General features: G+C 39.4%; 1 protein-coding gene across 4 annotated transcripts in view; it reads right to left on the bottom strand.

The window, feature by feature from the left end:
* Nucleotides 1-8554, bottom strand: part of oprd1b (opioid receptor, delta 1b) — a 37332-nt gene that overhangs the window by 14212 nt on the left and 14566 nt on the right. The window contains exon 2 of one of the 4 annotated variants that reach the window (XM_014017842.1): nt 4790-4857. The exons of the other annotated variants lie outside the window; for them this stretch is intronic. The gene's annotated coding sequence lies outside the window, so the exon portion shown is untranslated. The remainder of the gene's footprint in view (nt 1-4789; nt 4858-8554) is intronic. 4 annotated transcript variants of the gene reach the window in all.

The following is an 8554-nucleotide window of genomic DNA, read 5'->3' as shown; positions in this document are numbered from 1 at the left end:
TCATTAAATTCAGTTTCAATTTAGTAAAATTCATTTTCAAACCAATCAATTTCAAATCATGCACATTCAGATTCAATCTGAATAATTCAATTCAATTCCTGTTGGCACAAGATTTATCCCATAATTATCTGTTTAGCAACTCGGGATACAATTGAACCTTGCCGTTGGACCGGAAAATGTGTTTTGTAAAGAAACGGAGCGAGTACAGAGGCGACGTTTCAGCTGGTAAGATATCTCATGCTCACACATTCACACACATACTGATCGTAATGTAAGTGACAAATGCTAACCATACATCAAAGAGAGACCAAACAACTAAACAAAACATTAGGTGTTTTTCAGCTTACCTGGGCAGTGGGCAGTTATTCTGAGTGTTGGAATTGCATCGTCTTTTAGTGAAAATCTTATTATTAGTCTACTGTTAAATTCATGAATGAGTCAAAGCAACATTCTGTGAATTACACGATATTGCCCCTTAAAAATTCCGTTTTATCCAGCAAACAAACTCAAGCTTCCTTGAATTGCAAGATATGCCAGTCCAAATAACTTCAGCAGCAGTTAGCTGTACTTTTGGTGCATYCTTGGGTAGGATTTCACAATATTTCTCCTGGAATAACTCCAAAATTCAAAATTGACAACCATTTATTCATTTTTCAGCTTTTGCCTTCTGCAGATGTCACCACAACTCACAGTTATTGGATGCCAGAGGTCATTCCTGACGCAACGTGGGCTAAAACCTGCAGCCTCAGGATTTCAAGACTGCAAAAGTGACTAATGAGCTGCTACAACTCCAAAATGGACAATAGTGTAGGTTTTAATAACAGCTTTTCAAGGAGATTTGGAATTTTGAAGATTGGGGTTTTTGAAAAAKAGCAGTCCTCTGTGGAAATGAAAGACCTTAGACCAAACTGACGTGTTAAAATATTTAGTCTGAGCAGAACTAACACTCASACTTGGACTTCGTTGAAAGCATATTACTGATACATTTAAAACAGCTGCTCCAAATTTTCAAAAGAGTTCATGTAAAAAYTCAAGCCTTTGCATCATTGCCTGTTTTGTATCACACAGTATATATGGTAGAAATATTATGATATACTTGCTGGAACTGACCACATGCTGCAGTGTAGGTGCTACAGCTACATGCTGCTGCAACATTTTTTATTTGCCAATAACCGCAGAAATCTGTGATTTATTTAAGCTGGTCCCAGTTCCTCTCTGACAGCTTTTAGCTCATCAATCTGGTCAAAATTAAACTCTAAACTGAAGCTATCCACAACATGTAAGATATTAATTGTTCATAAATATTCCACTTCTGATATCGAAAATATTCTTTTAAAGACATCATGGATTGATGTTTTTGTTTTGTTTTGCCAAGCAGGTGTGTTTTTGTCTACAAACAGAAACTTAAGACATCATGTAATCATACATGTGTCAATCAGCCGCAGGTACGTCTGTCAGGTGTTTCAGACCCAGACGGATGCGGCTTTCAGCAACCTTTAAATATGATGACCTTTACCAGATTCAGTCTTTTATGCATCCACCATCAGCTCAACACAACGCAGAGACAAAGAGAAGATGAGGATGAACAATGTCCATTTATGACTRTTTGTCTTTAAAAACCAAGAACAGTCATTTTGTAATGGTTCAAATATTTTTTTTTTCTTGTCAGTTTGAAAGGTTTTGCAGATCGAAGATGCAGAACAATGACATTAAGTTAATAAAATACATGAAATRTTTTTGGGTTTTACCCTCTGCAATCAGAACAATTATTCTAAAATGTAAGAATCGCAACATTTGCTTTACTTTCCCACTTTGTTGCAACTTTTTCTGAACTCAGGTCATATCTTCAGATTGGAAAATAAATGCAGGCRTACTGGAGCCACAGTGGCTCACCAGAAAAACTTCACATTGTGATGTGACAATATTACAAAGCTCTAAAACGTTGCCAGAAGGATGCATCACCTTTCTTATAAAACCTTGTTTGGACGATGGTGGTGGAGAACAGGTGTTTAACAGAATTTCAAACAGCCAGATTAAATTTATCTTGTGTTGGTGTCTAATGTTCCTAAKTGCCACCCTCTGGATAATGACCTTTAAGAAAATCAGAAATGATGAGAGGAAAAATGCCGGTGTGGTGAAGAAAGGCTCTGAGATGTCATTRTTCTAACTATAGATCATGTGTGTCACCATAAAGACCACCCCAGAGTTCAAGAACCTACAAAATGACTGATCTTTGCACAGCAGGACAAATGTCTTCCAACAGCAGACGTTCTTTACTCYCAACCACACACACACAGCAAAAACACATACAGTGATAGCTTAGATCTTTTGAAGTGTGGTTAGGTGGAAAGTTTATAAAGAAATAACATACGACCTGCTGTAGATAGTGCCTTGAACAATCTCAGTTTGAAGGAATGTAGTATATTCATAGAGTTATATAAGCTAAGTAGAGTGTGCTGCCTAGCCTGTCCACTGCTAACACCTGTGACAACATGGAAGAAAAAAAGATGGCGTCCAAACGGCAACAACTCGCAGCCGACGAAGCAACTATTTGATCAACAAAAGGAAAAAAATTGTATAGGTCTTCTGGACGGGTTCTTCTCTAATGAAACGTTTCGTCTCTCYTCCAAGAGACTTCTTCAGTCTGAGAGTTTCAGGCAAAATTCAGGCTTTTAAGCCCTGCCTCCATGTGACTGATACTCACTTCACATGGCTATCGTTGACACCTAATTAACACTTATTGTTAACAGGGGGTGGAGTGATACTGGCAATAGCCGCGCTGTAGGAGGGGGACAACTGAAAACGGAGGCCTCCACCTCTGTTTAATGATGGACGGTCTTTCTTCACAAAAATGGCTTCTTTTACTCCTCTCTCAAACCAACGTTCCTCTCTATCAAGAATGAGAACATCCTCATCTCTGAAAGAGTGACCGCTGGCCTGTAAATGAGTGAAAACTGCAGAGTTCTGGCCATTAGATGTAGCTCTTCTGTGTTGGGACATTCTTTTGAACGGTGGCTGCTTTGTTTCCCCGATGTATAACTGGTCGCAGTCCTCCTGGCACTTAACAGCATATACAACATTGCTCTGTTTGTGCCGGGGCACCGGATCTTTGGGGTGAACCAGCCTTTGCCGTAATGTGTTTTGGGGTTTGAAAGCTACTGGGACATCATGTTTAGAAAATAAACGTCTCAGTTTCTCCGAAACACCCACAACATACAGAATAACCACTGGTTTGGGCCTGGGTTTGGGGTCTTCATTTTCACCTGAAGGTTGCATGGAATCCTGTCTGTGTTTCCTGTCTGCTTTCAGGAAAGCCCAGTCAGGATAACCACACTGCTCCAGGGCCTGTCGTGTGTGTGATTTCTCTTTCTCCCTGGCTCCTGGCTTTGTACGGACACTGTCTGCTCTGTGGTACAGAGTCCTGATCACTCCTAACTTGTGTTCCAGTGGGTGGTGGGAGTCAAAACGCAATTTGATCAACAGCAAGAAGTCACCAAACTGAACCATCACCTCCAAACAACTTCCATATTTTTCTATAGTCAATCCTGTGAATAGTTTTATATATTATTACAAATATTATTATTTAAACACATCTCTGACACTGCAGAGAAATAACTTCCGCCGCAGTTCACTCAGTTCAACTGCTCCCACGGATGTTTTTAGGAACATTTTCCACCTGCTTCTCCTGCAGGAAACATAACCACACACATGGTTACTTTAGAGAGCCATCCAATGCACAAAGTGGGGCTAAAAATACTACAGTGTGTGATTTCGGGGTCGCTGCGCTCTAACAGCAAAGTGGATATGATGTACTGCATCGTCATCTCTGCACAGTTTTGACAACTCTATCAGACATGTTTTGTAAAAGAGAGACAAATGGAGCCTGCATTAGGACAACAGCAAAGTAAAATGTTGTTGTGTCCCCCCTCAGGGAAAATCACTGATGATTAGTGTGTACAGGCAGCATGATTACCCACATCAATCATCCGTCTGATGGAAACCTCAGGAAGCATTATTCTGCCTTCTCCAACTTCTCCCTTTAAAGTGCAGATCATCAAGTTGTTACATAATGATCATCCATATCTGACTTTTAATGATTATGTAAAACAAGCAGAGCCACATTAGATTTTTGTGATTCGTTGACTCATAAAAAAATAATCTCATCAGCTTCAATAAACTTTTTATGTGTGAATTGCTTGGTGATTGAATGACTTTTAAATTAACTGTCAGGTTTTTATGGTTATGTTTTACTGTCAGCTAAAATATTTAACTAAAGTGAACACACTTGACATGTTCATGTAAATAGCCAGGGTTTTTTTTTTCCCCAATGAAAGGACAGTTCAGATTTTTGTAGGGGGGTTCTGTGGCAATAACATAAGCAATAATTATCTTACCTGTTGTAGATGGCTCTTTGAACAGTTTGGAGAAATTACAATGAACTGAACTCTGACTGGACTGACGAGCTAATAGCTAGTCCAAGTGAGGCTAAAGTGTCAAACGTGCTTGATCTGAAGCTGAACAGTTGACTCGCTTGGTTGTGAGACGTTTGTTTGATTACGTTTGAGAAGCCCGGCAAACCCCTTCCACTGCAGTACGCAACAGCAAAAGTTTTTTTCCCACCAATGGAGTCTTAACTCCAGTATCCACCATTTGGCCACAAATCTGTCACTATGCTCCACACTTTTCAACAGACAGATTCCTCCATGCACAATATCTGTGCTCTCTCCATCCAGTAGTTTTTGGCCATCTGACTTATAAGTCTCTGGATAAGTCATTTAGATGGACTTACCTTCTGACTTTCTTGAACAAAGGCTCCTAAGAAGTATCCATGCTGCTTAGACGTGTGACAGTCGGCTTCTGGAAGCAAAATGGTTGGACGTAAAATGTCAAAACTGTTATCTGAGTGTTTTTCTGCATAAACAAACTAGCCCACAAACTTCAGACCAAACACAATCCTTGGCACATTCGCCRTTGAGAAGGGACGGGCAAAGCTGCTGTGCAAACAAAACAGCCCAATTTTCATCCAACAACTGCGCCAATGAGAAACGATTTCACAGCTTTTTTAAGACCAAGGCAGATTGCTTGGGTTATAAAACAACTTAATTCTAAAACAATCTCCTAACCTTTCATGCAAACACTATTCTATAAACCTTTACACCACTGTTGATGTACATTTAATGGTTATACCGGCATGAACATTATGATATGCCTGCAGGCACCCAGTAAGCAACAAATGTGTTTTAGATGTTTAGAGCTTTGTTCAGTGAAGAAAAGCRCTGTAGAAACTCTCCCAAACTTTCAGATTTGGACCAAATATGGGTCAGTTTTAAYCTAGAAGTCTCTCTAACAATCAAATATAAAATGCTCAGAGAAAAGAAATGCTACTGCTTGCTGCTACTGCTGGTTGTGCTTGTAAATGATCTAATAATTCTGGGTAAATGCCTGAAATGTGAAGGTTTATGAAAGGGTGTTTCCATAAACTGATATATTTTTTTATGTTTGAAGATGCAGATGTGGTCTAGCCATTAGCTAGTCAGGTCAAATGTAATTAAACTAATTCTCCAAACAAAAAAAGCTATCTACAGCAGGTAAGATAGTCATTATTTAGAGCATTACAATCATGAAATGTTGCGATTCTTTACGTTATGATTCAGAGGAATCTAAGAAATATAAACTGACCAACCAAACAAAGTGTTTTTAAGCATCTGTGAATCTATAAACCACTGAACTGTCAATAATCAGAAGATTTTTCAACACTATTGTTTGACACGGCCAGAGTAAAAGCTTGATCCTTCTCTTCAGAGCAGGAAGAACAGTGGGGATCAATACAAAAACCTAATTTGGCTGATTTACACACATTTTACTTTATACACATTCTGTTAACTGAGGCAGAGGCTCAGTGYCACCTGCTCGTAATCCTGAGACCTAATATACAAAAATCTGGATTATAGAAAAATGCACAGTGAAAGTTGGCTCACTGTGGTGACTAAAGGAAGCAGCTAAAAAAAGAAAAATTCAAAACTGCTTGATGAGTTTAAAAGAAATTAATTAATCTGATGGGTAGGGCTGTTCAGCATCAGTAATTTTAATAATATTGTTAAATCCAGAGGGTCCCCCCTTTTTTTCTATCAAATAAAAAATCTCAGAGGACGTTATGTTCTTGTATTGGTTTCACAGTCCCCCACCCCCACCCCCCCACAGCAGCATCCTGCACTAACAGCCAGCGGTTCCACACGTTCTCCGTATTTCAGCTGGCGATTAGTTATGCAACAGGGGTTTGTGAGGGTCTGAGACTTGATTAGTTCCCCGATTCCTGTGTGGATGGGGGGCCCAACCAGCACAGACATGACTAGACTGAAGCTGCATGAACTAATTAAAGAAATTACAATAAAAATCTGTGAGTGTTAGAGGCATTGTCTTCAGAAGGAAAGCTGAAGCTGTMCGTCTCATTGTTTCTGTTTGAAGGGCAGTGATGTCAGTAATGATGACTGAACGGAGGCAAGAAAGCAAAACAGAGGAGGCAGAGACAGCCTTCATAATGGGGTGACTGATGCTCGCTCCTCTTTTCAATAAACTCTCTTTTAAAGCAACTCTTTCTATGAAAGAACTGAGCTCGTCATCACAGTCATCCACTGGAGCTCATTCAGGGAGGACGAATTTCCTTTTATTTGACCCAAACAGAACAAATGAAATAAAAAAAACTGTTTAAAAGTGTCCCTGGATGGTASTTGGAAGTGAAAATTAATGTTAAGGCTCAAAAAATGTCCAACTCTAAGTGGAAAATAGCTGATTTTAATTAATTGTTTCACTTGCAAACAGTTTTGTGATTAGATTGTTACTCAGCTTTGAATCTCCACCAGTGACAGTGTTGGTGTATGATCCAATTTCACTGTCTGAATAAACAAAATAAATAAAAATAAACAGTTTCAGGTGTGTGTCTCAAATTACAGTCGAAGCAAATAATTTGGAATGTTGTCACCTTCGAGATTCATGAGCGTAATGAATAAATTGGACTCACTTTCTCTTCCGATTATTTGTGATGGTTGTTTTACAGAGAAGCACACAAGTAACGATCTTCTCACACATAAAACTGACTGAATTCCCTTCAGGCAAATGCTACAGAACTAATACTGTCAGGGCAAAATGAGCTGTGGTGATGTGTTTTTTACTTTATGCTGCAGATTGTGCGTCTGATCGCAGTCTGAGGTCAGCTTAAGGAACTGTTAGAAATAAGTTAATGTGAATGCCTGTGGCTTTATTTTCTGCTGGCAGGTTGTGGCAATAAGAACTTCCTCAATTTCATGGGTACTTTGCTCAGAGTTCTGGTAATAAAATCCCATCTCATCATCAACAAATGTAAAACCAACAAACTATCTCAAACCCTGTTTGTGTGGTCAGGGTGGAGGGGCAGCAGGTAGAGGAGGGAAACCCACACATCCCTCTCCRCAGTCACACTCTCTGCTGGGCTGGTGGCATAGGCAGTATAGGCAAACCCTAAGGGTGCCATCCATCTAGAGGGGCGCCACATATGGGGGTCAAAAATATATTTTCTAAGATTTTATCAGAGTATAGTTGAATAATTATTGAGATAGAAAAAGTATATAATGCAGACAAGACTACTGGTGCTCAGTGTGTAAACGGAAAACAAAATAAAGATAATGGAAGTTTAATGTTAAAGTCTGGTTTTAAGTTTTCTACCTTAATACTGATTTTATGTTTTATTAATCCCAAGTATTTAGTAAAAAGCTCTGCAAATGGCTGGAAAATACATAGTTTTGTGTTGATCTTTTACTAAATTTGTGTATGCTCTTGGACCCCCCCCCCCCTTAAAACTGCTTCACTCCACAGCTGCTCGTTAACATGAACTGGTGTTCCTCATTAACATCAGCAGGTGTTGGCAGGTATGAGGCAGACTTCTGATATTCTGTTTCAATATAATTATATTGTTAAATGTTTTAATTGGACGACCTGGTTTCTAAAGATTAAAAAAAACATCAAGACAAAACTGTTTAATTTGGTGTGTGAACGTCTAAATGGGGGGGACCACCTGAAATTTTAGGGTGCCAAATTGGCTAAGCCCACCCGCTGCAGGAGGCATCCCTATCAGATTCCCCAACTTCCTCAGCTGACTCWATGTGATGTGGAGCTCGAACTGAAGCCTCTGTGTGAAACACAGGTGAGGATGTAGGCAGACTGAGTAAAACTGTCACCATCATGGACTGAAAAAAGCACTGATCAGTCAAGTTCATTGCTTGAAGCCTGTTTGTGTTTTTCCCCTTTTGTTTGTTTTTCCTCGGGTTCAGAATGCAGTTTGGTGCCAGTTAGGAACTTTGGGCTTTGATTGGATGGAAAATTCGAAAGAACCAACCCTGACTCAAGACTGCCCTATAAAGCAGTGGTTCCCAAACTTTTGATCTTCTGACCCACAAAATATTCATGACAAAAACTTGTGACCCCAAATATAACTGGTCTGAGTACACGAACTCCGTTAATAACCCTAAAAACACAGGCTTTTTGACAATCTAAACAGCTTATACACAAATATAAAATACTT

Source organism: Austrofundulus limnaeus, unplaced genomic scaffold (genome assembly GCF_001266775.1).
Source record: "Austrofundulus limnaeus strain Quisiro unplaced genomic scaffold, Austrofundulus_limnaeus-1.0 Scaffold177, whole genome shotgun sequence".
NCBI classification, from domain to species: Eukaryota; Metazoa; Chordata; class Actinopteri; order Cyprinodontiformes; family Rivulidae; genus Austrofundulus; species Austrofundulus limnaeus.
Note: the sequence above shows the minus strand (reverse complement) of the source record. Positions and strands in the feature narration are given on the sequence as shown.